The sequence below is a fragment of the Agelaius tricolor genome, unplaced genomic scaffold (assembly GCF_023055355.1).
Source record: "Agelaius tricolor isolate 1412-34295 unplaced genomic scaffold, bAgeTri1.0.p SCAF_12, whole genome shotgun sequence".
Taxonomy (NCBI): domain Eukaryota; kingdom Metazoa; phylum Chordata; class Aves; order Passeriformes; family Icteridae; genus Agelaius; species Agelaius tricolor.
This window is the reverse complement of record NW_027269272.1, coordinates 797,379-824,531: the sequence shown is the minus strand read 5'-3', so window position 1 is coordinate 824,531 and position 27,153 is coordinate 797,379. Positions and strand designations below refer to the sequence as shown.

The window sequence follows — 27,153 nt, the reverse complement described above, 5'->3', positions numbered from 1 at the left end:
ACCACCCTAACTAGCAGGGTGACAGGTTGTATTCTGTCTGTGGTTTTTCTTTTGTATTATTGCATGTATTTGGTTTTTCCCCTTTTCCTAATAAATTGTATTTCTGACTTGGAGTCTTGCTGCCATGCTGGATTTCTTCAGACCGACTAGCTCCTGACACCAACAGCCAGAGTGGGCTGCCCCCAGAAAGCTGTCAAATCCAGGGTGCAGCTGTAGGGCACAGCTGCTCTATGGCACAGGTGGACTGCATTGGGGATAGGACTGCGCCGAGGGCAGGGACAAGGAACAGGGAGAGGTCTTCTGTATGTTTTCCAAAGGAGTTTCTTCCCTGGAGGGTCAGGGACAGAAAGACACTGACTCAAATGCATACATCAACTTAGAAATGGGGAGAGGTCCCAGAGGAGGATACAAACCTTAATACACTGGGAGAAACTGGGGGTGGACCACAAGGCGGGGAATACAATGTTTAAACCAATAGGGGACTACAGGGGAGGAGAATAACTTAAACAAACCAATGGAGTTTTGAAGACTATAAAATTGATAGGGAAGTTTCTAGAGAAAGGGGCAGGCTTGGGGAGGGATTGACATTCAGTGGGAGGAGGAAAAGGGAAGAAAAGGGCTGGTCTGTGGGGAGATGGACAACTAGGGCAAAAACTAACAACACGGGGGGAAAGGAACAATCCCTTAATAATAAAAGATGCTCCAACAGCACAAAACAGGAAGTATTATAAAACTGACTACTCAAACTGCATTACAATCAAAAACACACACTGCAACAGCGACAGCATCTCTTGCTGGTTTTGCTTTCAAACCAGAAGAGGTGCCAACCAAAAAATTAGCAAACGTAAAAGTTAACTGGCTGCAGTTTTGATTTCCTTCTGAAATATATTATTGAGGGGCTAACTGCTTGTCTAATTGGCTTAGCAGCATGTCTGTTCTTAGTGCCAAGCAGGGATTCACTTTGCCAGGCATGGAGGAAGCTTCTAGGAGCTTTTCACAAAAGATTCACTTCTGTGGCTGGCTTCTTCCCTCCCCACCAAAAACCAAGCCATGCAAAACCAACACCTTAACTAATCCCTAGTACTTAGTACGCATCCAATAATTCCTTTTAAACTATACTTTACATTTTTTACCCAGTGCCCTGAAAAGAAATGGATCCATAATATTGATCAAAATAGTTCCAGTTCAATAGAAATATTGGGTCATGCAACTCTGGTTTACATCACTATTTTTTGTACAATCAACAGGAGCTTTTTTCTCCTCTGAAGAAATGTTTCCTGATGGTTTGGATCAGAAGATCCAGTATTGCCATCGTGAGATTTTTGTTTTGAAGGCCATAAGCTGTGCTCAGTGTTTTGGGTATATTCTTTGTTGTGCCTTGCATGTATTTTGGATAGAAAGCCAGTAGAGATGATGTCCTTGCTGCAGTAGCCATGCTAAATAAGGCAGAGCGTCTGGCTGACGTACTGGAGCTGTAGACTATCCACCAGTCGCCCAGGGCAGTGAGGATCTCTAAAGGAATATAATATTGGCTATGCTCTGGAAGTTTTACAGAGAGAAAGAGCCTCATAGCTCTAATGATTTGTCTCCTGGAGTTCTGAAGAATATGTTGTAAAGAAGAAGGCTGCTGTCTTTCGCAACAATCTTCCGTGCATTCAAAAGGATAATTTAACTTCTTGTCTGAGAATGAAAGAAATATTAGTAGTAATGAGTTCTTTTTTCTCTGTCGGTGCATCACTGATTGAGTTTGGGTAGGTTACACTTTATTTCTTTTTTTTCTTTAAATATTACATCGTAAGGTGTTCCAAATTCCCAAATTCTGTTTCACTTTATTTTGTAGGCCAGACTGGTTCATCTTGTCTCGGCTGTATTATTGCAGACCATATCTGAATGGATATTTTTTTTAATTTTGAACATTATTAGATTTAAACTGTATGAACAGAACACTTTATTTATCATTATTTTACCAGTTTGGAAGGAAATAGAGAATTTTTAAGAAAATGATGCAACTCCACTTGTGGTTTTCAATGGAAGAGAAGAATTACAGTGTCCTACATTCACAGCATTGTTTGCAGTCATATTGCAGCTAGTTTCCAGCAACTTAGGCCAGGTTCTGGAAGCAGGCACCCATGATAGTATAGAAGTCTAAGCAGTTTCATTTTGGCGGCTTTCCTTGAAAAATAGCTAAGATGTCTCAACATTGTGCTGAATCTTGTTGTACAGACTCTTCTTTTGAGGTCTGAACTCCTTGCTGGACTACTGTATCTCAGAATCAGCTACAGTAAACCTGTGTTTCCTTATAGCTTTAAGAATTTGGTTCTAATCTATAAAAGCAAGAAAAGGTTGCCATATTAATACAAGAGAAAGAATATGTTAAGAAAACAGTTAATGGCATGGGGTTTTTTCCTACAAATTGGAGCAGAGATTTAGTTGTTTGATTGGGTTTTTTTGCTTCTCAATGGAATTTTAGAAGTGGTTGGGAAAGAAAGTGTGGATTTTTCAGGTTTGCCTTTAAAGAAGAATAACAGGGGAAACTGTTGAAAAGAATTAATCCAGAACTCTATGCCTTTCATACAGAGTTTCAGAAGTGAAAAGCAGGAAGAGACAGTCCAGACAAGATGATTGAATAGAATGAATTCAAAATAGCTTTCTTTTCCCTCTGAATTCCAGCTCTAAACCTTATTAATATTAAGGTATTAATAGGAAATACATCTGTCCTAGGGTGACATTATGATGCTTGTATCCCCATTCATGTGTTCTGTGAATGTTGGATATTATGTTCTGTACCTTTAAGACTGGCTCTGAAGAAGGAATGTTTTGTTTTGGTTTTCTTATCAGCCTGGCGGGACACAGAGACTGCAGCTTTTGCATTTCCTGCTTTTGCTTTTCACTTTGCTCTCTCTCACTCTTGCTTGCTTCGCTTCTGCTTGCTTTTGCTCATTAGCTAGTTTAGCTAAACTGTCCAAATTTCTTCCTGGACCGTTTCTCCTTTCCTTTTACTGACCATTTTGAACCTGCTCCGGACTGGGACCTGGGAAACACCGAGAGTTTGCACCTTGTGGCCTGCAGCAGCTGGCCCAGCGCCGGAGGGACTGAGAACAGAGTGACCACCCCCCCAAGAGAGACTTTCTGAATTTGTCATCTTTTTCAGAGCGGTATCATCCGGAATTGTTCCTTTTGCGTGCTGGGGGGTGCTGTGCCTATTAAATAAACAGGTTCGTTCCACTTCTTTCCAAGGAATCCTTCCCGAACCGGTTGGGGGGAGGGGCCCTAATTTGGAAATTCTCCTCCAAATTTGCCCTAAACCAGGACAACATCGCAATCTCTAAGATTAAAAATGGATGATGAAGTTTTATATCCAGTAAAGTGTAAGGCTTCACATTTTAATCTGATTTGCATTTTGGTGAAAGCCGGGCATCCTTTGCAATTTACCAGATAACAAGGGATTTAGAAGAGTAAGTATGCAAGTAATCTTTTGGACCCTTCATCTCCCTTCTTATGACAATGAATACATTTATTAAGCTTGTTGTCCTGGCATGTTTTTATTCCATCAGGGGATTTGATCATACAAATGTCTAGTCATTCTTTCCTTGTTTTCAACCACTCTAAGAGCATTCATCAGAACTATTCAGTAGTTCTTGATCTGCAACAGTGACGAGCACTAGACTGGTAAGAGTCAGTGGGCAGCAGCAGATCCCCTATGACAGCACGTGGCGGGCTGTTCTGGCAGGACTGATGTTTGAGGAGCTCGAATTCTGTGAAATAGAACATTCGAGGGATGGGAAACATGGAAACAGATTCTGAGCTTTCAACCCACCACATGAGCAAGTAATAAGGCAGGTAATTTTCTGTGGAAATTTCTTTAGCCCCAGTGTTGTGGATGATGATTACTCTTCCTACCTCCTTTGGCCAGCTACCAGCTTTCCCCTCCATTACTCTGCTTCTGGACAGAAAACCAGAAGAAGGGATTTTTGACCAAAACACCTACCAGGACCTTAGAGTGATTTTTGCTCCAAAATGTTTCAAGGCAGATAAGGAAACAATTCCATTTTCGAGAGTGTGTTGAGAAGACAAGGTTGAAAGTTAAAAACCATGGGTTCTGTTTCTATATATGTTACTGATTGTGCTTATTATCTTAGTCATGTAATATATATATATATATATATATTTGGTAGGGTTTGTTCTTTTTTATTTTTGGGGTTTTTTTTCCTTTTTTTTTTTTTTTTTTTGATGCATCCTTGAGATAAAAGGCCAAAAGTACAGAAAAGTTCTGTACGATTAAAATACTTTGGAGATGCCTCATGCTGAAAAACTTGTAGCTACTGCTAAGGCCCATTGGCCAATTCCTGCTTCATTTCTGAGAAGGCCCATTGGCCAATTCCTGCTTCATTTCTGAGAAGCTATAAAATTCCCATCTGTATTTTAGTTCTAACAATTTGTTGTTATGGTGGAGATGCAAATTAAGAACAACCATTTTTGAATCTGTAGGGATGAATTTACCATTTTGTAGCTGCCTTTTCAGTTTCTGAGCCACTATTGAAAAAAAGGAGAAGTATCTACACTGTTTTCAACCTGTAGACCATCCACTCCTGTCCACATGCTCAGATTCAAAGGCAAACAAGCCTGTGTGGCCTCATTGGGAGGAATTATTTGCATTCAAAAGACTAGACTAGTATTTGATTTCCACCAGCAGAGTCCATTGGGCAGCTCCTGTCATCTGCATTTCAATATTTAATCCTCCTCTATGTTTACTGTGCAAAGCTCTTTCAGAATGATGGTGTGCCCACTGTCTCACCAGCTGTGACGTTTGCAGCGAGTCTCCCACGGAAAGGAGCTGTAAAAAAGGCAAGCCAGGGCAGTGATTTCTGTTGCTCAATACCCACAAATCAAAGCTATTTAGTCTAATTTAAGGCTGAAAAAGAACATGCCTTCAAAGGATTCAAAAAATCATCAGACAAGACTGCAGTTCAGTATTCAGGACAAGAGCATATCCCACAGTGTGGTGGTTTGACAGGAAATGTGTTTTCTGGGATGCTGTGGTTAGGCCAATGGGTGTTCAGATTTTAATATTGGCACCTAAGGTGGCCATTGGGACATTGGATGGGCCTCTGAGAGCACGGGGTTAAAAGCAGGGCTCTCCCCTGGGAGGCTCTCTTGGGTTCCGGTCAGGGAAAGGTTCAGATCTCCCCTGCCTGGCTGCGGGCTGGGCAGGGCAGGGGAAGCCACCCGGCCGGGTGAGGTAGGCTGGGGCCCTGGCCAGAAGGGAGGTGAAGGCCCCTGCAGGATGGAAGGGTGGAGGAGCACTGAGAGGCATCGGGCAGCCACCCCCACCCCACCCCAGGAGAGACAGAGAGAGAGCTGGTGCCTGTGCTTGGCCATCTGAGAAGGAGAAGAGGGGAGTGCAAGAAGGTGCCTGGCAGGGCAGCCATGGGAGTTCTGGACAGACAGAGCCTCAGATTTTTAACCCTTTTCTTGGATGATGGAAACCTTACAAATGCTAATCCTCCTGGAGTTGAATGAGAAGAGAGATATAGTGGAGATAAGAGGAAATGGGCCACAAGAGAAATAGAGAAGAAGGCAGGTGGAAGAGATGATGGAGTAGCTTATGCTGGACTCTTTGTGTGTAGCCATGGACAGAGCCATGTTTCCTTGTGATACAGGGACTGCATTCTAGGGGGAGGCAGTGCCTCAGGACCAAGAGGGTTCGGTGTGGGTACCCCTCGGCCCCAGGGGGTGAAAAATATGGGGGAACAGATGTCCCAAAGTTGAGACTGTGCCTTTTTGCAGTGGGACGAAGCATCCTTAAAAGTCGACCCTAGAAGCAGCTCTGGTCCGTGTTCAGTGGTGAGAGCACTGGACATGAAAGGAAGAGGTCACCATTGGCACAAGAAGGACTCCTTCTCCTCTTGATGAACTGAGGATTGAGTATTCTGAAGGGTGGTGCTGGACCGAGAGTCGATGATTTGGGGGATGTATTGTATTGGGAATTTGGGGAAGAGGAGGAGGAGATGTATTTGTGAAGTTTTCATTTTCCTTGTGTGTTTCTTTTTTTTTTTTTTTTCCTTTCCCTTGTAGTTTAGTTAATTTTTTTTTTTTCCCAGGTGGGAGCCTGCTTTGCTTATTCCTGGTCACATCTCGCAGCAGAAACCAGGGAGAGAGTATACTCATGGGGGCACTGGCATTGTCCCAGTGTCAAGCCATGACACACAGGCTGAGAGAATTAGGGCTGTTTAGGCTGGTGAAGAGAAGGTTGCATGGAGACCTCACAACATCTTCCAATATCTGAAGGGAAGCAGGAGAGGGACTCTTCATTAGCAACTCTGGAGACAGGACAATGGGCAATGGCTTCAAAATGAAAGAGGGCAGGTTGAAACTAGATACTCGGAAGAAATTCTTCCCTGTGAGGGTGGTGAAGCACTGGCACAGAGAGCCTGGAGAAGTTATGGACACCCCATCCTGGTGTTCAAGGCCAGGCTGGATGGGGCTCTGAGCAACCTGAGCAAGTAAAAGGTGTCCCCGCCCATGTCAGAGAACTAGATGGCCTTTAAGGTCTTTGTCTACCCCGGCCATTCTATGATCCTGTGATTCTGCTGTGGTAGCGTTCAGGATGGAGCGTGTTCTGCATGTTGGCCATTTCCAATACACCATTGGTTCCAGGTGCCTTACACTAGCTTGCTCCCTGAAAATTCTGTCAGAATGAAGAACATCTCTCTATATATTAGACACATAATAAATGAAGAAATGGGTTTGCACATTTGTCCACTAAGTTGTGGATGAGATTGCTGTGAAGTTTCATTTGGTTTTCTTGTTTGCTCATGAGGCCAACGGTCCTTGTGTCAGCTGCCTCAAAGGCAGCATTTGCCTCCTCCTCCTCCCTTCTCCCTCCTGCCTCTTTCAATTTCTTTCCCTTGACAATTTAATGTCGTTTTCCCTTTCATACCTGAAAATCCCTGCATGCTTCTGGGCTTTCTCCCTTTTCATAGAGATCTTCTTCCACCCTTGACAATCCATACTTTTCATACCATAAGGGCCTGCCCTTCAGGCATAAAAGACTTTGATTCCTTATTATATCTATGGGAATTTAATTAATAGCTTCATGCCTTTTCATAGAAAGAGTAGGGAATTGATAGCTTGTTCCCTGAAGTACAGAAGGAAGAGAATGAAACATGAATCATGTGGAGTGGAAAAGTTGCTCTCTATTTTCTTCCAAGAACTACCCCAAAAGATGCAGGGGGTGATGAAGCCTGGCTAGATGAGTTTCCCTTCTAATGGAAGGAAACAACCACGCCACTTCATACAAGTCAGTCCTATAGAAGAGAGAAATTCACTTCTGGGAACATTGCAGGATTTGAATGCAGAGTCACACTCATCTTTTGTTGCTTTGTTGTCTGCTTGGCATGGAACACGCTGCTTTGAAGAGGGAAGGGACTAACAGACAGTCCACTTTACAAACACATCTGCTTCCCTCTTCTTCTGAGACCTCAGCACAGAGCCCTCTTTGGCATGGTACTTCAAGGTAAGAAGGAGCGGGCAGAGGGCACTGCGAACAGACAGCAGTTTGCAGGTTGTATAGGAAAGAGGACTGCCCCTTGAATGTGGTGCAAATACAAACTTCCACCAGTTTCAGGGGTACACTTCAGCCAAGCTTGTTGTCCTGGCACATTTTTTCTCTGTGAAACGCTTTGCGGTATGATCTGGACGACAAGAGACGCAGAATACAGGGCTCCGTAGTGCTGAGAAGGTAAGTGCCTGGCCCCAGTGTCTTTTGGCAGAAGCAGCGCACTAGAGCCGTTGGCTGCTGCCACAATGATCTGTGTGAGAAACAGATGCCTAATCCCCTCCGGGAGAGTAAAAGCAGGATTGGTTACAAGAGTCGAAGAGCACTGGGCTGGTGGCTGCCGCATACCAGCTGTAAAAGGAGCATGACTCCTACTGGCCTACCAACCAAACTCATGGTGGCAGTGGTAAGGATTAAAGTTCAGTGAGAGCTATTTGTGCCGCTACCTATGGCCCTTCTGTGGAAACAAATGTGCCTACCTTTAGGTTCCGAGATCCAGAGAACACAATGGTAGTTGCAGCGGAAAAGGGAAGGACAGAGCGCACTGGTGAGTTTGATGTGGCTTACACAGGGCAGGCAGAAGGTGCAGCCCAAGTCTCGCTTTTATTTCTAGAGCCTTTTTCTACGCAAACAGCTGCTGGATGTTTGCAACAAAGATGTGAGTGTGAAAAAGTGAGGGCAGGTCTATGTGGGAAAGAAGATACAAAGCATTGTGCGCAGTTTAAAAGCTGTTTAGAAAAAAAAGGGGTTACTTTGAGAACATCTTCTGTCTTGACACTTCCACCTGTGTGATCTTTAGCTGCTTTGGACATGGCCACAATGAAAGAATGTGAAAATATTTGCGCTGCCAATGTCAGGTTGCACAGGAAAGAGGGTAGGTTGGCAAATGCCTTCTGTCCTGGCACATCTGTCAGTCAGAAGTGCAGCTGAAAACGCTTGGCTGTAGCGATAGTCTCTGTCACTTTGAGAGAATGTGCTGATGCACGTATATATATCATTGAGAAAGAACCTGAGAATCGCTAGTATGTTTCGTTTGGTTGACAGACTGCAAAGGGACCGTTATGGCCAGCACTGCCTTTTTGTTGTAGGACTTGTTCTTTGAGAGCAGCCGCTGGACATTTTGAAGCAGTTTGGGATCTTCAAGCGTTCGAGTGCAAGATGGTACCTAGATCTTGAGGGAAAGTGCATATCTCCAGGAAGCTGAATGCAGTTCAGTGGGTGCAAGTTACATGTTGAGCAGCTGATGGCCCAGAAAACTTTCTAAAATGAAGAGGCCATGCTGCAATTGCCTGTTATTTTGAAGCTTCTAAACTGTGCAGCCAACAATGAAATGATTCTTCTTCCTTCTGGGCTACATGCAGGATCCCATTCTGTCAGTACCCGAGAGCCAGGATCCACAGCGGAGCTCTTGTCCCTACACTGCTCCCACACGAACGGGGCTGGGCTAGAAAAGTGCTTGTCTTTTTCCTGGGCACTGTCAGCGCTCTTCTAAATAACCACACCACAGCACTGTCAACTCACAAAACCAGGACACGCACCGAGCCCAGCTCACAACCACCCCCAGGACCCAGCCAAGTCAGAAACGTCCCTGCTCTCCAATCAACTGTGTCAGGACAAAAAGATTTCACCCATCTTCCCCTTCCAAGTGGATACTCTTCTTTGCCCCACACTCAAAGGCCGACACCAGATCTTCTGCCCTAACAAACTTTTTCTCTCTCACAGAGTCTGGTGACAAACTTGAAAATGTCGGCCGAGCTCGCAACAGAGCTCGCAAAACTGTTGGTGGAGAAAGCTCTTTGCTGCCTACAATTTCAATTGCACCCATCCAACTATAAACGCACACCCTGCTATCGCCACTTTCCTTCTCAGCTCTAGGTACCACCGTAAGCCTTCAATCTCTCAGAGTCAGGATCCAAATGGGATGGCACCAGGGACTGCTCACACAGTCCCTAAAGCTACAAGGGACAAAACCCTGTCCTGCAGAGGCCTGGCCTGGCCTCTGCATTGCCACTGACAGTTCAACAACTCGAACCCAGAGAACTGTCTATTGGGACAAGCCTTTCAATTCACTGAGACCACCCAAAGTGGCCACCCAAACTTTGCCAAAGGGAGGAGGAACTAGAAGCCCATCTCAAAAGAAATGGCATCCCCTCCTCCAAAATCCAAAGCATCCAGGGCCTGATCCTCTACAAAGGTGTCTGCCCACTGTTATTGGGCATTACCCGTGCGGGGCACTAGCTAGGCTGCACACCAAGACCCAGCGCAGCTCTTTACCTTGTCCAAAAGAAGTGTGCTGGCAGAATTTCAAGAAGGCTGCCTTGAGAAAGTGGAAAACACATGCCAAATGGATTCTTGCAGGAAGGAGACTGCCTTCCAAAGATGGATACCGACTCCATGATTGTACCAATTGAGTCAGGGCTTCCACACCAAATATGCCAGCATAGAAAGTTGCTGCCGCCCTTAAGCTGCACGACACAGCTTCTTATCTGCACCTCCAACACTGGGGCTAAGTTCTTTCCTTCCCATGAGAAAGCATTGCTGTTCTCCTTCAGGAACTTACTGAGCAAAAGTTGCATACCACGTCCGGTACTGACTCTGTCCAACAATGGCTCCTACACAGAAAGGACCAGGACAGAAATGTCTTGCTGTACTATACCTTCCCACGATACTTTATCATCAGCCCTACCAACATTGCCATCATATCTTTTACTTCCCAAGCCAGGAAAGGCACTCCAAGTCACTCGGCTTTGCCTTTCCTCCAGTACCATGCCTAGTTTTCCTAGCCTACCCTACCCTAGCTTTGCTTGCTTGCCTATGTCTGCCTTGCCTAGCCCTTCCAATAACTTCCTGGCTTTGCTTTGCCTTGTCTACCACTCTTTGCCTTGCCTTCCATGCAGGTAAGGCAATGCAAAGCAAGTGCAGGCAATTGTAGGCAAGTCAAGGGACAGGTTGGCAAGACTGAAGCCGTGAGGGGAAAGCAAATGGAGTGGTAGGTGAGACAAGTGCCAGAAGTTAGAGGCAAGGCTGGGCATAGGAGGTAATGGTAACCGGAAGGGCTAGGCAAGGCCAAGCCCTGTAGGAAAACTGCAGGCAGGTCAAATGTGAGGCATGGGTATGCAAGGGAATGCAAAGCAATGGAGAATGAGCAGGGCATGGCAAGGAAACTGGTTGGTTGCCCAAAGCAAGGCAAGTGGCAGGTCCATTCAAAGATTGCTGGTACACAAAAGCGGCCCGGATGGACCGCTCTGTCCAGCCTTGATCTTGCATGGGTCATGTCTAATCTGCACCTAAGACACTTGGGTTGCCTGCTTTCCTTTGTATGTAAAAGAACTGTCATTCTGCCCCTGAAGCCCAAGGGTGAAAGATGAACTTTGTGTCCAAAATTCAAGACATGTAAGCATAGATGTCAGAAGAAAGCTGTCAGGACAGATAGGTGTGCTTGCACGTGGCCTCCTCCAGGCTTCCTCTCACAAGCTCCTGAAACGCTGGGGCCTTGAGAAAAAAAAAGCCAGTGGAAGCCTGGAGAATCCTAGGAGAAGCAGGCAGGGCAATGCATGTTGAAGAGATTCCACAAGAAGAGAGGTGGTGAATTCCAGGTGGGGGACTGGTGAGCAAGGTAATGCAAGGCAAGGAAGGCGTTCAAGGACAAGGCCAGACAAGTGGTGGCTTTTCCAGGCAACACACAAGAGAGGGAGACAAGGCAATAAGAGTCCTAGAAAGAGAAGGAAATGAAAGATTGGAGCTGGACAAATGGGAAGGAAAAGAAGGATAGGTGAGCAAGTCAATACAAGGCACTGGGTTGGTATGAAGGGCAAGGGAAGGACATGCATGGGTCAGGAAGGCAAGGGAAAAGAAAGGAATTGTCAGCAATGACAAGGAAATGCAAGATTGGGTAGGAAAGGCAAGGCAATGTGGGGGAGGGATAGGCAACACAATGGGTATCTTAACAGGAAATGTCCATGCACAGCAAGGCCGAAGGAGAAGTGGTAGAGAGGTCAAGCTGGGAAATAGGTGAGTGTGTGCAGCTAAGAAAGAAAGAAAGAAAGTGCGTAGCTCTCGTGTGTGTGTGTGTGTGTGTGTGTGTGTGTGTGAAGTTTGCAGGATGTAAAGCAAAGAAAGGTGTCTCTTGATTGTGGAGTGAATGGATGTTTTTGAACGTAAGTGGCAAGGTCCAAGCAGCCTTTTCATCCTGGTACATCTGTGTGTGTGAGACATAGTCAGAAACGTCTCCTTTTAGATTCAGACTGCAAGCAGGACATAGAATGTGACTGTGTGAATAGCTGAGCAGGAAAGCACATCACATCAACATGTTTCAACAGAAGCAGTTTGTGCGAGAAGGAGATGGACGTGTGGGACTCCAGCAATATGGCAATGCACTCAGCTGAGAAGCAAAGTGCAATGCCTCGGTGTATGCTCTGAAAATAAAAGGCTGCAAGGAAAAAGCAAGGGGACAGGCCAGTGAAATCTTTCTGTCCTGGCACACTGAGCTGTTTGAAGGTGAACCGCTGTTTGGTTTCACTAAGGACTCGGAGAGATGGAGAGCATGAGCTTGTCCATGTAGCTGAGAAGGAAAGTGAGAAGCACCGGTACGTTTGGCAGAGTTTGTAGGCTGCGAGGAGAAGGTGACGGCCAGGCCTGGCTTTTGGCTGTGGCACTTGTTGCAAGGAAGAAGCTGCTGGATGGTTAAGCTTTTGGGGATCTGCAAGAGTGAAAGACTATGCTGGTACCTCATCAAACTAATGCTTGTTGATCATCTGGCTGAATCTATGACATAAACCAGAAGTGAAATTTCCCCCCATTTCCCTCAGTTTTTTCACCTTTTCATCCAACAGCCTGGGCCTTTTTGAAGCTGCTGTCAAACGCCTTGCCTTGGAAGCTAGAAGTATCTCAGTTCACCTGCTAAGAAACACGGGAAAGAGCTCAAGTCAATTTCAGAATTGCCCTGAGCAGAGCTGGTGTTTCGGTACCGTAAATTTCCATTGCGAATATGTGCAAAAATCACCATTTTATTAGGCAAACAGTTGAAATACACTAGCAGCTTCATCTTCTTGTCGCTGCAGTCCTTGGAAGTTTTGCTATTTACTGAAACAGGAAACAGATCAAACACGAGAAGCTTAAGAATCCAAGCTCACTGCCATTGTACAAATAGCACAAACTTGATGAATTCAAGTTACCATTGTAACCTACAGAATGGCTCTATTCAAGAAAATGGATGTGTCATCCTTCACGGGGGCAGAAAACCTTTCTACCACGTGAACTCTGGGAGTAATCCATCATGCCTCAGTGTGCTGTGGCTGGTCAGAGAGCTACACGATGGGTCTCTTTGCCTATGGCACTCTCAGGGCTCAAAGCTGCACATAAACTCCCCCTCCTTACAGACACGCTAGTAAAGCCCACCGAAAATGCCATTCTCCAGACGGCTTACTGAAACCAGCTAGGAGTTCCCAGCATCACGCTGGGCACTTCTGTCCACAGATGGCTTTGCTTTTAATGAACCAGAACAGAGCTGCGTTTTTCTAGTCTTTAGCTCTACTAAGGTATTTGATGTAACATGGCGAGAAAAAATCTCTTTCGACAATGATAATAACAGAGGGGATAATGTACCTTTTGCTGCTATCTTCTTTTGCTGCTCCATTTTGCTTGCTTTGTTATTGCTTTCTGTCAAAGAAACGCCAGCAAAATCCCTCATCAAGTCCTGCTGTGAAGACAGACTGCCAGAAAGGTAGAGAAACTTTGAACCTTTCCAAGACCCTTGTAGCACGTGTCTTGGTCAATTGGTATGCAGATCCTTTCTTCCAGCGGGACTTTTTTGCACCGTTAGCGCACATTGAACTGAATCCAGTACAAAAGCAGTGAATAGAGGAACTTTTCTTTTCATTGGAATGGTGATAAAAATGCATATCCAATAAAAGCATTTTAGAGCAGCAGGAAGATTTTCTATGTAGCTAGCAAATCATAAAAAGATGCATATTTACCGGTGGGGTTCCTCTCGGAATTTCAAAGAATTCCAGACAGAAAGCACAGCTTAGTAAACTGCAAATCTAAATCACAGTATCTAGAAAGGTGACATGAAAAAGAGCAAGAGGAAGAAAACCAAAAAGAAAACCAAAGGAAGCCAGAAATAAGGCACAACCTCTCCTCCTTCTCCGCTTACTACAGTACCTTAGAAGTACCTGTGAGTGTCCTAACAGTCACATAAGTAGAAAACTGTGCCAAGAACAATTGTGGAAACTGGAAAACCCTGCGATCCCAACAGAAACATAGGGTTTGCTTTCACAACGATTAAATCTGCATGCAATGCGTACGGTAAGGGTATGTTTTGTATATTCAAAAACAATTCAAAAATATTTCCAAATTGAAGGGGCTGCTTTTTATTTCTTTTGAATTACTTGGCTAAATATGGTGCACGTTAAAATACTGCAGAGATGTGGTTCATTTTACAGATGCCAACTGCAAAGGAGGGAAGCATTTTGTGTGCTTAAGAAAGTAAAGTATTGGAGAGTGTTTTTGTTACTTCTTTAGAAGGTTAGAATATGCATAAAAGATGCTAGCTGGGGACTTACAATTAATGAATTATTTACTGTCAGTAGGTCAAATGACATGAGCTTTCAAAAAGGAAAAGTCGTCTTATTCCACATGCCAATTTTAAAGTAGATTACTAAGCCTTCAGCAGAATATGGATATGAAGAGGGATATGACATGAAAGGTTAAGCAACACTGGTGACAGCAAAAGGCTTACCTGCTTCACACAAATACAGGAGATAAAATACTATTTTTACACAAACATTGCTATCCAGAGCTTTCCTTGAAAAGTTTCAATGCCAATCATGACAGTAAAATTCTGAGTGACAGTAAAATTCACTCTATCATGAATAAAATTTACTCAATCATGACAGCAAAATTTGCTCAATGATGAGTAAAATTCTTAGTGTAAACGAAGTACCTTAAGCAAAGGGTAGCTCAAGCATAACTGGCATTTGATGTCAACAAAGGCAACTTGGCCTGCACGTGTCACATCTACTGCATTCAAAAGCTTACTCTGTCTCAGATTTCCTTTTGAGGGATACCAAGGCAAGCCGTTAAACTGCATGAAAATGATGACTTAAAGGAGGATATATTAGAAGCATGGAATAATGGGTAATGTTCTTTTCCTTCCAACTGCTTTGTTTGCCCTTCTAAATTTTTTAAGTCCTTCCTGGTATCACCATGGTAGCAGTGCAGCAAGTGTTTGGTTGTAAACTGTTCATATTGCCAGCTTCTGGACTGCCTTCAGAAAACTTCCCACTGGTTTTGTATAGAAATCACAAGCAGTAGAGATGACAAAGACTGCAGAAACCTTCTCATCTCCTTCTAGAGCAGGAGCGTGTCTTTGACCCACTCTTAACTAGACAACTTTCATCAGTCATGAGAGAGTCTCATGTTCAAGAGCTAAGCAATGACAGCTGTAAATGACAAAAAGCACACTGATATTTTCTTGGGACTCCAGCACAGAGCAATGAAGGAGCTTGAATTCACCTTCTTGGAAAGTTTTAAAATGCACATGAAGTTGAGGAGAGGAGCTAAGCCATGGTAACTTTTGTTGAGTATGTCTGCGTAGACAGAGTTTCCATCACCGCAGAAGGAATGTCATTTAACCCACATAAGCATCTCTAGCTGCTAAGCTGCACTTACTGCAGATTATGGCGCAACGTATTTTACAGGGTGAGCTTTTATGTGTAATCCCTGAGTAACATTCCAGAGAGAAGTATTTTGGAGGGGGGGAAAGCCCAACTCTTAACTGTTTCAAATAATGGTTACATTTGAAAGTCAAACAAGATGTAAAACCTTTCTTTCCTAGACCTATTACCAGCACAAACTGTACCAGAATTTTCAACGCTTTTATTATGGCAGCATAACTCTACCGTGGATGCTCTTGCTCTGGACTATTCCTTAAGAAACAAAGTCCCCGAGAGAAATAAAACAAAATTAGCCAAAAATATTGGGCTGGATGATTTCAAAGGCTATGTACTAAAGGCCAAACACTTGAAATAATAGTAATGAGTGGACTAAAAGTTAAAGCATTACTCAGTTCAAAGATATCTTGTTCTCACAGAAGACTGTAAAAAAACTCTATTTTTGTGGGTTTGTTTTGTCCATTTAGATGTACCTTCTACTCCTTTCCACTGTATGCAAATGTTTATGACAAGGTTGGAGGACCTCATGTAACCTTCTAGAAGTAAAGAAAGACAAGCCAGTCAAGAAAGGCAAAATTGTTAATGGCAGGTGGAAAGAGGGAGGCCAAGAATAGAAAACAAAAGAACAATAATAATTAAACGCCCCCCCTGTCTTCTGTGAAAAGTAAAGGCACAGACAAGAAAGAACAACTGCAAAATTCTCACACAGAGAAAAACGCACTTTATCTGGCTCAAGTATTTTGGGCTACATTTCTTGCTGTTTTCTTATGCCAAACATCTTAACCATTGAAGGCGTCCCTTTTCTCTTTCTGGAATACAGCTAGGAAGATGGCTGTGTCATTGCTGTCAAGCTGTTATTCTCAGAGGTGTCCAGTTCAAAGTCCTAGATGAACTGCTTTGCTCTGTCTCTTTAATATGGCATGACTTAACCACTTACAGTTTCAGCACCTGAACTTGCCCAGCCCTACAATTCTTTAATCTTTGAATAGTTATATAAGCCCCTTGGAAACTGGCATTTGTAAGTCCATGAAACTGTGCAGAATTTGCACTATGAGATGATGCCAAATGAGTCACGGCGGTAGATTAACTAGGACATGCAAAGCAGAGAGGAGGGCATGAGAGCACAAGAAGTGAGTACACAAGAAGAGAGTACAATCTCCTTTTTTCTGCAACAGGGCTAACACCGTAGAAATCAAAATGAACGCAAATCCTCCTAGGGGTAGTTCTTGCAAAAAACAAAGACTTCTTTTTGTGTTCACATGCCTGGAATATTTAACATTGGATCACAGCAAAATGCTGATGACAAAACAAGGCCATTAAGTCACATACAGTATGAAGCAGTATGAAAGAGGAAAGCAACTGAGAGCATCAACTCTGTTGAGTAGTCTTGTCGCTATAGGACACAAAAGAACACACGCTCACACCGTTCTCAAGGTGAAAGAGAAAAAAAGGGCCATTTATTTTCTGACTCCGACATTTATAGTTTTTCAAAAGTGTCAGTGGATTGGAGGGTGACAGTGGCACCTCTCCAATGCCACTGGTTAAACCAGCAGTCCATCAACTCTCTCCTCCTCCATAAAGGAATGCAAAACAATGAGTTATTTACAGAAAGTGTGTGAGAAAATTCACTACAAGAATGTCAACATCAGAAGGCTTAGAAAATCTTAAAAACCCAGGGTGACATCTCACCCTTTTTCCATTTAAAAAGAAAAAGAAAAGAAAATGAACAATGTAAAAAGGAAAAACATGAACAATGCTCCGTGTCCACTTGCGGACGAATCATCAGAGCGATCACTCCCGTCATCTGCATCTGAGTCATCACTCAATGATCTGTCCGCTTGATCCCTTTCAGGTTGGTCACAGTCCCCGTCTTGCTCATCGGCTGGATTCTGCCTCTGCGGTCGCAGGTCACGGCAAACACATTTCGAAGGTACCCAGCGTACCTCAGTATCTGTGGATACACAAGCATATCCGCGCCCCGAAGCGATAAGGTCGTAGGGACCTTCCCACTGTTTGGTGACTAAATTCCGCACCCGAACCTTCGCTCGAGGCTGATGTGCCTCGTCCGCAGCCTGCAACGAGAGATGGTGATTCAAAATGACAGGGTTATTTGAGTTCTGTGGCACAGTGAGATGATTGATTGTGTACAAAGCTTTTGCCAACCGACTGTGCAGGGTTTCACCCTGCATTCCCCGTTTTTGTTTTTGAAGAACCCGCTTCAGAGTACCATGAGCGCGTTCTACAATAGCTTGAACAGTCGGGGAATGAGGGATCCCGAACTTGTGTGGAACACCCCACAACTGCAGGAACTGCCGCACCTTTTGCGATGCGTAAGCAGGACCATTGTCGGTTTTCACCGCAGAAGGTATGCCCAAAACGGCAAAGGCGTGCCTCCAGTGGGCAAGGACATCATGGGCCTTCTCCCCAGTGTGAGCCGAAGCCCACATTGCAGAGGAGAACGTGTCCACAGTGACATGCACATACTTGAGCCGGCCAAACTCGGCAACCAGGGTGACATCGGTCTGCCAAAGCTCCAAGGCCCTAAGGCCTCTGGGGTTCACCCCTGCCGGCAAAGGCAGAGCAAGTGCATGGCAGTCATCACATGACTCAACGATGTCACGAGCCTCAGTTGGCGTCAGCTGAAACTGCTTCTGCAGGGTATGTGCGTTTTGGTGGAAAAACCCATGCGATGCCTTGGCCTGCACGAGTGTATCAGGCTGAGGCGCTACCCACGCTGGGTTAGCCAGCTTGTCAGCCCTCGCGTTACCTTCCACTATAAAGCCCGGCAAAGTGGTGTGACTTCTCACATGCAGAACATAGAATGGATGAACCCGGGCCTGAATGGCACACCACAAGGTCTTCAGTAAGTGAAACAAGGCAGGATTACTGACCTCCTTCAAGACCGAGTGACCCAACCGCTGTGCGATATCAGCCACATAGGCAGAATCCGTGACCAAGTTGAAAGGCTCCTGGGAGAATCTTTCAAATGCCACAGCAGCCCTCAGTTCAACCAACTGGGCTGACCCATCCTCGTGGCCTTCCAGAACCTGCCACTCAGATCCATCCCTCCAGGTAACAATGGCCTTCACAGTCCTCCCTGAACCATCAGTGAAGACAGTGGGTCCTTGCACGGGTTCTTGGCTATTTTTGGGCCGCAAAGAGATTTTTGTGGATTTTGGCATACGCAGTAGCCTATGGCTGGGCAGATGATAAGTGATCTGCCCGGAGAAATTTTCCAGAGCACTCTGCAGGGACACACTGTTTGCAAAGCTCCAGTCAAAATCCTCCCGCTGCACCGGGAGTATGATCTTTGCGGGATCCGCACCCATCAATTGCAAACACCATTGCCGGCATTTGATTATCAAGCGAGCGATCAATTCAAACAACGCAGTTGCCATCTTCTGCGGCTGATGGGGCAGGAAAACCCATTCCAAAATGTGCAAGGAATCAGACCAATTGTCACTCCACTGGCCAATGATGCCTGTGGGATACGAATCTGGAGTGGTGACAAACACAGTGACATCAACAGAGGGATCAATGCGATAAACTTGGCAAGCCGAAACAGCTCGCTGAACCACCTCCAACACCTTATGCGCCTCAGGGGTCAGTGTGCAAGGTGATTTTAGATCACCGTCTCCTTTCAACAAATCATACAGAGGAGACAGCTGCGCATCGGTTACTCCCAAATACGGACGCAACCAAGTGGTGACACCCACCAATTTCTGAACATCATTCAGTGTCCTCACAGGATGCACAAATTGCACCTCCTGGTGACAGATCGTCCATTCCAGAATTTTGACCCCCAAATACTTCCAAGGTGGTTGCTGTTGGACCTTCTCCGGAGCCACCTGCAGTCCCTGAGCATGCAAAGCATCAAGCAACCGAGGCTGAATCCTCAGCAGCTCATCCTGGGTGGACGCGGCCACCAAAATGTCGTCCATATAATGATACAGACGTGCATCAGGAAACTGCCTGCGAACTCCAGACAAGGCACGGGCCACATACCACTGGCATATGGCCGGAGAATTGCGCATGCCCTGAGGCAATGTCCTCCATTGATACCTCTGTGCAGGCTCAGCCTCGTTAATTGCTGGCACTGAGAAGGCAAACTTCGGTCTGTCATCGGGATGCAAAGGAATTGTAAAGAAACAATCCTTCAGATCCACAATGAGGACCGGCCAGTCTGCAGGAAGCATGGTAGGCGATGGCATGCCCGCCTGCAATGTTCCCATGCTTTCCATCACGGCATTAACCTTTCGGAGGTCTTGCAACAACCTCCATTTCCCAGACTTCTTTTTGATGCAGAAGACAGGGGTGTTCCAGGGGCTGGTGGAAGGCTCCAGATGACCCTGGTCCAACTGCTCCTGCACCAGATTCCGAAGGGCATTCAACTTCTCTTGAGGGAGGGGCCACTGCTTTTCCCATGCAGGTTTGTCAACCAGCCACTGTATAGGAGGCGTCGGACACTCTGCGCCCTTCACTGCAGTGGCCCCCATCAAAAATCCGTCCCAATGCACACCCCCCCAAGCAGACAGAACATCCCTCCCCCAAAGGTTGGCAGGAGTAGAAGTAACATGAGGCCTAACCCAGGCCACCTGTCCCTCTGGGTTCGTGACCAGCACAGGCTGTTGGCTCACATAACATTGCGCCATCCCTCCCAGGCCAGCGACAGATGTCCCCACCGGATCCAAGGGCCACTCTGAGGGCCAGGTCACAAGGGAGAGAACCGTGACGTCATCACCGCTGTCGAGAAGCCTACGAACGCAGACTTCTGGCGGCATCACACCAGGAACAGACAGGGTGCACAGCATCTCGGGACGGTCCTTGGTCAGGACAGCAGTCCAGTGAACTTGAGGCGGCCCAGTGGAACCAAAACCGCCAGCTCCACACGACTGATCAGCTGACCTGCAAACAGAGGACTTGAAAGGCACAAGTTGAGCAAGCCACGTCCCTTTCGGGATCGTGATGGGGGGGTGGGTGTGGAGACCATGGCACAAATCTGCCCTGTAAAATCCGCATCGATGAGCCCCAGGTGCACAATGATGCCCTGAAGGGTGGCACTAGACCTCCCCATAAGGAGAGCACTCATGCCCCCACCCAAGGGACCAAAGGCATCCAGGGGAACCTTGCATATCTGAGAAGACTCTAACACAACTGTTGCTGCGGTGCAGACATCCACTCCTGCTGATCCACGGGTGCTGGCTGCAAGCTGGCAAAGGAGACCTCCATCGGCACCGGGGTCTGGAGAGAAGCTTGTGTCCACACGCGTCCCCCCTGCGCACTCCACTTGCTGTTTCCTGAGCCTGGCAAAGCTTGGCCATTAGCATGAACAGTCGCCTTGCACACATCAGACATATGATTCGGCCTACCACACCGACCACACAAGAACATGGGGAACTTCACCTTCTGCGCTTTCTTCCCCTGCTTCTTGCCAGCCTGTGCAATCCCCCGCTGCGGCTGCTTGCCCTGCGGCGCCGCCCAAACCGGCTGCACAGCGGCAGCCACGGCAGCCAACTTCCGATCCAGGGGGACGATGTCTGCACAGGCCTCTGCCATCTCAGAGACAGTAGGATCACCAGGCAGAGCCACTATGACTTTCTTACAAGCAGCATTGCAATTGCACTTGACAAGGTTCGTAATCGTAACGCTCCTTGCCACAGGATCAGGCACCTGCCTCTCCACGGATGCAATCAGCCTTTCCGCAAACGTCATGAAAGGCTCGTCATCCCCCTGGACAATGGTCGGGAACAGTGGCCTCGGAGCAGCCATTTCCAGGGTCTGAACAATCGCAGCCATGCCCAGCGAGTGGCACTGTTCAAGCACAAGGGGATCAAATCCAACCTGCCCTTGAACATTCTCATAAAGCCCTGTTCCCAGCAGCATGTCAGCGACAACCCCACGCCTGGGGTCCTGCGGACCCAGCGTAGCATTCCGCAACACCGCGTGGGCCGCCAACCGAGCCCACTTGGTTTCAAAGACACCATACTGCACAGGGTCAAAAAGAGAACGTGCCACACGACGGAGATCGTAAGGCGTCAGCCTATCTGAATCAACCCTCCTGAGAGTCCACATAACCTCAGCAGACCCCAAACCATGCTGAGCAACTGCCTCACGGAGCTCCTTCTCCAGCTTATATGAAAGGGGTTCATGGGTGTTATGAGCAACACCCCTGAGCACAGGGAAAACCTGAGGATCCCCTGGCAAAGCCACCGCAACTGACGCTCCCTGGTCCTCAGGCCCAACAGGGGCAAAAGACGAAAATCACCTGGGAGCCAGGCCAACACCACTCGGCCCTGGGCCCCCCGCAGCACCGGCAGAGCCAAAGGAGCCTGCCCCACAACCCTGCAGGTGCCGCGAGGAAACAGGCTCATTCATCTCGTCAGTCTTGGTTTTCGCCTCTCGCCAAAAACGTTTGGGATGCCTGGGATGCACGGTCACCTAACAGGCAGGAAGCGTCCACAAATTCGATGAGGAAGTGCCGTGGCCCCAGGCACCCACCGGCCTCCCGTGTCAACAGGTGCGCTAAAGGTAAACACCCCAGCGCCCTGTCGTGTTACAGCTCCAGCAGGGGGCGCCCCGGCGGACGCAGGTACCGTCCCAGCCCGCAAATCTGGCGCAGGCCGGGACGAGACCGGCGCGGGGCCCCCGGCCCCTGCGACACAGGGGAGGGACGGGACGCTGAGAGAGACGCAGTCCGCGCAGCTGCGTCACTGCGGGATGGCACCAGGGAGCCCGGCAAGCCCCCTATGAGGGTCCGTCCCAAACCATAAGACTGCCCAGCGGGTACCGCCCCCACCAAGCAGAGAGGGGCGGGCTGCCCGCCCAGCGGAGTGGGGCCGGACAGAACGCCAACCGACGCCCTGCCCCCGGCTACGTCCACCGACTGCGCACGCTCAGCGGGCTGCGCCGGCCCAGGGGCGGGTGACGCCCCACCCCCGGGTGCTTCCACCAACTGCGCATGCCCAGCAGGCTGCGCAGGCCCAGGGACGGGCGAAGTCGCCCCCCCCGCCGATGAGCCCGGTTCGGAGGTGGGCGCCCCGCCCCCGCCGTGGCCAGGGGGAACTTCGTGGAAACACCGCAATTCGGACACCAGGTCGTCACCGAACCAGACTCAAGCCGAGGCGGAGGCTTGCCCTCAAGAACCGGAAAGGCACAAAGAAAAGGCAACCCGTCCCCCACCCCACCGCCCACGCCGGGCGAAGCAGGACGAGGACGGCCCGCCGAATCCACAGAGCCCGCAGAAACCCATGGGGCTCCGCCCCCCAGCACACCATCCGGAGGCGGGGAGGGGGACTCCACATCGGACAAAAACTCAAACTCCCCCTCCTCCACGTCCGAGGCAGAAGAGCTTCCCCGGGAACTCCGAGGGGTACAAGAGGCAGACCCCTCCCAAAGCTCCACACATCTCTTCCACTGCACCAGCAGCGGTCCCGCATCTAGAGTGCAATCGTCAAAAAGGGCCTCCATGAGGCGGGTCCCCACACGAGACCACTCCTCCCTGGAGAACACCCTCTCAGGACCCAAAAGAAACCCTCGCTCCCGGGACCACAGAAACAATCTCTCAAAATCATCCCAGGAAACAGAAATCTGTTTCCACTCCAGGACCCCCTTCCAAAGATCCAAAAGGAGGAGATCCTCCTCAAAACCCACAGCGCTCGCCATTACCCCAAGAACCGCAGGCAAAGCACCAAAGAGAGGGGGAGGAAAACCTCACCGCAATCTGCTGCAATACACACGTCAGGGTCACCAAATGTCGCTATAGGACACAAAAGAACACACGCTCACACCATTCTCAAGGTGAAAGAGAAAAAAAGGGCCGTTTATTTTCTGACTCCAACATTTATAGTTTTCCAAAAGTGACAGTGGATTGGAGGGTGACAGTGGCACCTCTCCAATGCCACTGGTTAAACCAGCAGTCCATCAACTCTCTCCTCCTCCATAAAGGAATGCAAAACAATGAGTTATTTACAGAAAGTGTGTGAGAAAATTCACTACAAGAATGTCATCAGAAGGCTTAGAAAATCTTAAAAACCCAGGGTGACGTAGTCTTAGTATCTTCTTGACATTAGCAGAAATTTCAAATGAGTCTCTGAAAATTACAAAGGAGGCAGAAGAAAAGGGAGCAATGACTCCTCTGGCATAGTGTTTCCTAACAGGGATCTTCAAAATGTAAAGATTCTATCATCCTTTCAACTGAAGGAAGGTATTAAAACAACAGGAAGGAAATGGCATCACATGCTAGAAAGACTCTGGGCAGTGTACTTCTAGACAGAAAGGCCACTGATGGAAAACCGACTAAACTGGCACCAATGCAGCAGCATTGTATTAAAGCCCAAAAATACCCACCGCTTCACTCTTTGCCATTCCGTTCATATGGACACAGCAGCTCTGCAACATTCCTACTGATCATCTCCTGGGAGTGAAGGTCCCTAGTGACGCAGAGTCCCCAGGCAGGTGCAGAGGAGAGCTGCTTTTTTGCAAAAACCAGGCTTTTGAAGCACTCAGGCCTTTATCAGTTCCACAGCTTTAAGCCATAACAAAATTCATTCAACCAACCATCATACACCATGCTGTGAACACATGACGATTCTAGAACTTGTTGATCTACCTCTGATTCAGCGGCCTCACCTTCCCATAGTCCTTTTCTACTTAGCCAAAGTAACAGGCCTCAGCCCAAGGCCTTCCTTTTTTAAGCTTCTACCTATATGCAGCAGCAAACCACTACTTTCTTCCGTGCCAAGAGTTTAAGTAGATGATTTGCATCTGCCCTTCTGGTGAAACATAATAGGGAGAGAAAATTCTGTCGGAAATGTCCAGTCATTCAGTTTTCTAGACAGGCCAAATCAAAAGAAAAGCAAGCTATAGGATTGTGTACTTGCTCTTACAAAGCACCTGCTGCCCTCTGACAATCAACTAGCAGAAAACCAGCAAAAATAAGACTTGAGGCAAACAACCCTTTGAAGGGAATTATGACATGATAAATAAAGACAACACATTTCCAGCTTGTCGAGATACTTGAAATGTCAGCAAAGGCTTGAGGGCAAAGGCTGAACAAATGGGGAAAGGTTACAAGAATCCCAAGAAAAACATGACCATGGATTAAAAGAATCCCAACAGGTCAACTGACCTGTTGAAGTTTTCAGGAAATCAGTGGCTGCTGATTTAGATAGGCCATTCAAGTTAATTTACCCATGCACCTTCCACTCCATTTTCACCTGTCACCATCACAGGGTGAATTGGGACCATGGAATCACAATTCTTTGGATTCTGTTCTTAGATTTAGGAGAAAACTACAGCAGCTGAAGTAGCTGTTACTGATGTGATACCCAGGAACACAGAGTTGACATATTTCATTCACGTCCAATCACAACTAGCAATACTAAGAGGATAGGATTGGCCTCTTTTCATGATGCTTTTCTTATTTTACAGCCCGCTATGATTCTGGTGAAACTTTTTCATTAGTTTCTCTCTAAAAAGGAGAAAGTCCAATGTCCCTCCCTACTGGTGCAGGTTTACCATTCGGTTTGTCGAGTCAAAAAATGGAATTGGAACTAGCAGGAATTACTGTGTTTAAAGCATCCGGTCCGTTCAGACAATCTCAGGTCGATAATAGCCTAGATGTTATTGGCTAAATACTCTGTTTCCCCCAAGAGCGGACGCACGCAATTTAATCCAACTTTTTATAACAAACTCCAATAATACAGAACCCAGTCATACAAAAGAGTCACAAAGAAGCAGGAAGAATTATCGGACCATTTATGGTAGCAAACTTCTCACCTTCTTTTGGAGTGAGCATAATCTGCTAGCTGAAGTAACAAACTTGAGGACAGAAATCGCCCTACTATTGAGAAGTTGTTGACAAGGGAACCACCTAAGCTGTGTGACTTTCCCTTTTCTATTCATTGGTCAAGCCTAGTAGCCTAAAATTTACGGGCTCAATCAAAGACAAATGCAATCTAGTCAGAGGTCTATGAAAAGTCCAAAACTAATCAGAATTCTTCTTAGACAATGGAAATGGAAGCAGAGCTACCAATTTCCTTGCAACATATCCCTAAAACTCATTCCTTTCTAGTCATAACTAATGTATAGCCACCAGTACAATCAGGAAAAGATGAAACTTACAGATGTCAGCAAGGGAAGGATTTGAAAGAACTCTTCCCATTATTCATCGTCTAGACAGCAACTATGATTAAAATCAGAGCCCTTTTAGTAGGGCTTTCCTTGTGGGAAATTCAGGACTCCAGGACAACGGAGCAAGAGGATTAAGCAGAAGCCGTTGATTGTTGACATGATGCACTTCCACATTCTAATTCTCTGCACACGCTAGGCCCGCATTTTTATCTTGGTGCCTTTGTTATGTCCACGCATTCTGTGTGTACCTCTCAGAAGATACGTTTGGTTACAGTCCAGGCGCTTTGCTGCCCCCCGTTATCGAGTTCTTGTAGTCTTGGAATTTGGTTTCTCAGCTTCTCTTTCTTATTTTAGCACGGCTTATATCTTAGCAACTTTGATGAATTCCAGAGGGCTCTGAGAAAATTCTGATAAAAACATATTCCAGCTGGATGGCTGGTGCACCCTGTGGTCTAAGAGGTTCAGATACATTGCTACAATTTCCCGCTTCTTCGTCTTGCACCAGCTAAACCCTTTCCACTGTATTTTCTTCCAAGACGCTCACTAGTTTCATGATGCATGGAATAACAAGAAGCAATATAATAATGACTACTAGTAACAACAAAGTTCCCTTTACAAGGTCTTCCAACCATCGAGTTGTTTCCCATCTCTCAAACCATTCATGCGTAACCCTCTCATTCCCAATCAATTTCTTCATGTTATCTTGTCCTTGTTTGAGTTTCCAGTGAATGACTGCAGAATGGTTAGAGAGGTTCAAAAACCACATTCCTTCAAAATCCTCACACTCGTGCCCATGTGCTAGCAAGAAAGCTAGAGCAGCTTTATTTTGCACTGTGCAACGACGAATGGTATCTACACCAGTGAGAACCTGATTTAAAATCGCTGACCTTACATTGTTTGACCACCCAGTGTCCCAACTCATTAAGCATACTCAAAGCTTGACCAACAGCGACACCTGCTGTCAGGAATGGAACAATTAATGGAGAGGAGTGCCCAAACCTGCGTACAATTGAGGCAATCGTGTCTTAAGCTTGTGCTTCTTCTTTCAGTTCCCGGGAGCCGAAGAAGCGGCTTCTTCGCACACAAAGCATCGTGCCGCTGGCTGTGAGCTCTGGAGAGCGGTTTTTGCCGAAAGACACCGGGGACAGGCACTTAGCTTCGGAGAGCTCCGTATCTCCGTATTTCCGGAGAGCGGCACAATGCTCTGTCTTCTTCGGCTCTTGTCGTTCAACATTCAGCAAAAAGCATTTCCACAATATCTTGCAAGGACACAGTGTGCCAGTACACAAAATATGCCAGACCTTGTTCTAAAGGTTGCACACAGGTCTGCAGAGAGATTGGCAAAAAGCAAAAGATAGTTGTTCAAAACTCTTTTTTTTTAATATATTGTGAAAAGGCAGAAAAGGTAGGAGAGTGGTAAAGTACTCTTTTCTATTTGTTTGAAAGCTGCCCACGCTGTGCCTGTGTGGTGCGCTTGCATCTTCACCTTTCGGAAGCTGCCGCTCTCTCCGTCTCCCGGAGGCGAAGAAGCGGCTTCTTCACGCACAGAGCATTGTGCCGGACGCGGTGAGCTCTGGAGAGCAGCTTGTGCCGAAAGACGCCGGGGACGGGCACTAACCTTCCGGAGAGCTCTGTATCTCCGGCTTCTTCGGCTCTTGTCATTCAACATTCAGCAAAAAGCATTTCCACAATATCTTTCAGGGACACAGTCAGCCAGTGCGCAAAAATTCCAAAATCTTGTTTTAAGGGTTGCACACAGGTCAGCAAAGGGCTTGGCAAAAAGCAAAAATA

General features: G+C 46.8%; 1 long non-coding RNA gene across 1 annotated transcript in view; it reads right to left on the bottom strand.

Annotated features, from left to right (window-relative positions):
* Positions 1-13,262, bottom strand: part of LOC139594731 (uncharacterized) — a 32,181-nt gene extending 18,919 nt beyond the window's left edge. Inside the window, exon 1 of the long non-coding RNA XR_011680746.1 lies at positions 13,163-13,262. This is a non-coding gene — a long non-coding RNA (uncharacterized lncRNA). The remainder of the gene's footprint in view (positions 1-13,162) is intronic.
* Positions 13,263-27,153: the final 13,891 nt, after the last annotated feature.